Below are 2,905 nucleotides of genomic sequence, written 5' to 3'. Positions count from 1 at the left end.
ATATAAGATACATTTAAATTTTTAAATAATTTTATGTAGGTATAGTAAACATCCCATACAATTATAAATGGCTTGCCAATGTTAAAAAATGTTTGAAACATATCTTCAATTTGTTCAGTTGTTTGAATGTCTTTTAAGTCATTAAGTCATATTTTTACATTTATTCCAGGCTGAAATTGTACAAATAAAAAAATGTTACAAAATGTTTGAAACATCTTCAATTTGTTCCGTTGTTTGAATGTCTTTTAAGTCATTGAGTCATATTTTTACAGCTATTCCACGCTGAAATTGTACAAATAAAAATTATAAGATACATTTAAATTTTTAAATAATTTTAAGTAGGTATAGTAAACATCCCATACAATTATAAATGGCTTGCCAATTACAAAATGTTTGATACAGATCTTCAATTAGTTCAGTTGTTTGAATGTCTTTTAAGTCATTAAGTCATATTTTTACATTTATTCCAGGCTGAAATTGTACAAATAAAAATTATAAGATACATATAAATTTTTAAATAATTTTAAGTAGGTATAGTAAACATCCCATACAATTATAAATGGCTTGCCAATGTTACAAAATGTTTGTAACATATCTTCAATTTGTTCCGTTGTTTGAATATCTTTTAAGTCATTGAGTCATATTTTTACTGCTAGTCCACGCTGAAATTGTACAAATAAAAATTATAAGATACATTTAAATTTTTAAATAATTTTATGTAGTATAGTAAACATCCCATACATTATAAATGGCTTGCCAATGTTAAAAAATGTTTGAAACATATCTTCAATTTGTTCAGTTGTTTGAATGTCTTTTAAGTCATTAAATCATATTTTTACATTTATTCCAGGCTGAAATTGTACAAATAAAAAAAATGTTACAAAATATTTGAAACATATCTTCAATTTGTTCCGTTGTTTGAATGTCTTTTAAGTCATTAAATCATATTTTAACATTTATTCCCAGGCTGAAATTGTACAAATAAAAAAATGTTACAAAATGTTTGAAACATCTTCAATTTGTTCCGTTGTTTGAATGTCTTTTAAGTCATTGAGTCATATTTTTACAGCTATTCTGAATGAAATTGTACAAATAAAAATTATAAGATACATTTTAATTTTTAAATAAATTTAAGTAGGTATAGTAAACATTCCATACAATTATAAATGGCTTGCCAATTACAAAATGTTAGAAACATATCTTCAATTTGTTCCGTTGTTTGAATGTCTTTTAAGTCATTGAGTCATATTTTTACAGCAATTCTGAATGAAATTGTACAAATAAAAATTATAAGATACATATAAATTTTTAAATAATTTTAAGTAGGTATAGTAAACATCCTATACAATTATAAATGGCTTGCAAATGTTAAAAAATGTTTGAAACATATCTTCAATTTGTTCAGTTGTTTGAATGTCTTTTAAGTCATTAAGTCATATTTTTACATTTATTCCAGGCTGAAATTGTACAAATAAAAAAATGTTACAAAATGTTTGAAACATCTTCAATTTGTTCCGTTGTTTGAATGTCTTTTAAGTCATTGAGTCATATTTTTACAGCTATTCTGAATGAAATTGTACAAATAAAAATTATAAGATACATTTTAATTTTTAAATAAATTTAAGTAGGTATAGTAAACATTCCATACAATTATAAATGGCTTGCCAATTACAAAATTTTTGAAACATATCTTCAATTTGTTCAGTTGTTTGAATGTCTTTTAAGTCATTAAGTCATATTTTTACATTTATTCCAGGCTGAAATTGTACAAATAAAAATTATAAGATACATTTAAATTTTTAAATAATTTTAAGTAGGTATAGTAAACATCCCATACAATTATAAATGGCTTGCCAATGTTACAAAATGTTTGTAACATATCTTCAATTTGTTCCGTTGTTTGAATATCTTTTAAGTCATTGAGTCATATTTTTACTGCTAGTCCACGCTGAAATTGTACAAATAAAAATTATAAGATACATTTAAATTTTTAAATAATTTTATGTAGGTATAGTAAACATTCCATACAATTATAAATGGCTTGCCAATTACAAAATTTTTGAAACATATCTTCAATTTGTTCCGTTGTTTGAATGTCTTTTAAGTCATTGAGTAATATTTTTACTGCTATTCCACGCTGAAATTGTACAAATAAAAATTATAAGATACATTTAAATTTTTAAATAATTTTATGTAGGTATAGTAAACATCCCATACAATTATAAATGGCTTGCCAATTACAAAATGTTTGAAACAGATCTTCAATTTGTTCCGTTGTTTGAATGTCTTTTAAGTCATTGAGTCATATTTTTACAGCTATTCTGAATGAAATTGTACAAATAAAAATTATAAGATACATTTTAATTTTTAAATAAATTTAAGTAGGTAAGTAAACATTCCATACAATTATAAATGGCTTGCCAATTACAAAATGTTTGAAACAGATCTTCAATTAGTTCAGTTGTTTGAATGTCTTTTAAGTCATTGAGTCATATTTTTACATTTATTCTGAATGAAATTGTACAAATAAAAATTATAAGATACATTTTAATTTTTAAATAAATTTAAGTAGGTATAGTAAACATTCCATACAATTATAAATGGCTTGCCAATTACAAAATTTTTGAAACATATCTTCAATTTGTTCAGTTGTTTGAATGTCTTTTAAGTTATTAAGTCATATTTTTACATTTATTCCAGGCTGAAATTGTACAAATAAAAAAATTTTACAAAATGTTTGAAACAGATCTTCAATTTGTTCAGTTGTTTGAATGTCTTTTAAGTCATTGAGTCATATTTTTACAGCTATTCTGAATGAAATTGTACAAATAAAAATTATAAGATACATTTTAATTTTTAAATAAATTTAAGTAGGTATAGTAAACACTAAACATCCCATACAATT

The sequence above is a fragment of the Acyrthosiphon pisum genome, chromosome A2, assembly GCF_005508785.2.
Source record: "Acyrthosiphon pisum isolate AL4f chromosome A2, pea_aphid_22Mar2018_4r6ur, whole genome shotgun sequence".
NCBI classification, from domain to species: domain Eukaryota; kingdom Metazoa; phylum Arthropoda; class Insecta; order Hemiptera; family Aphididae; genus Acyrthosiphon; species Acyrthosiphon pisum.
The sequence above is the reverse complement of the archived record's forward strand: the minus strand, read 5'-3'. Positions refer to the sequence as shown.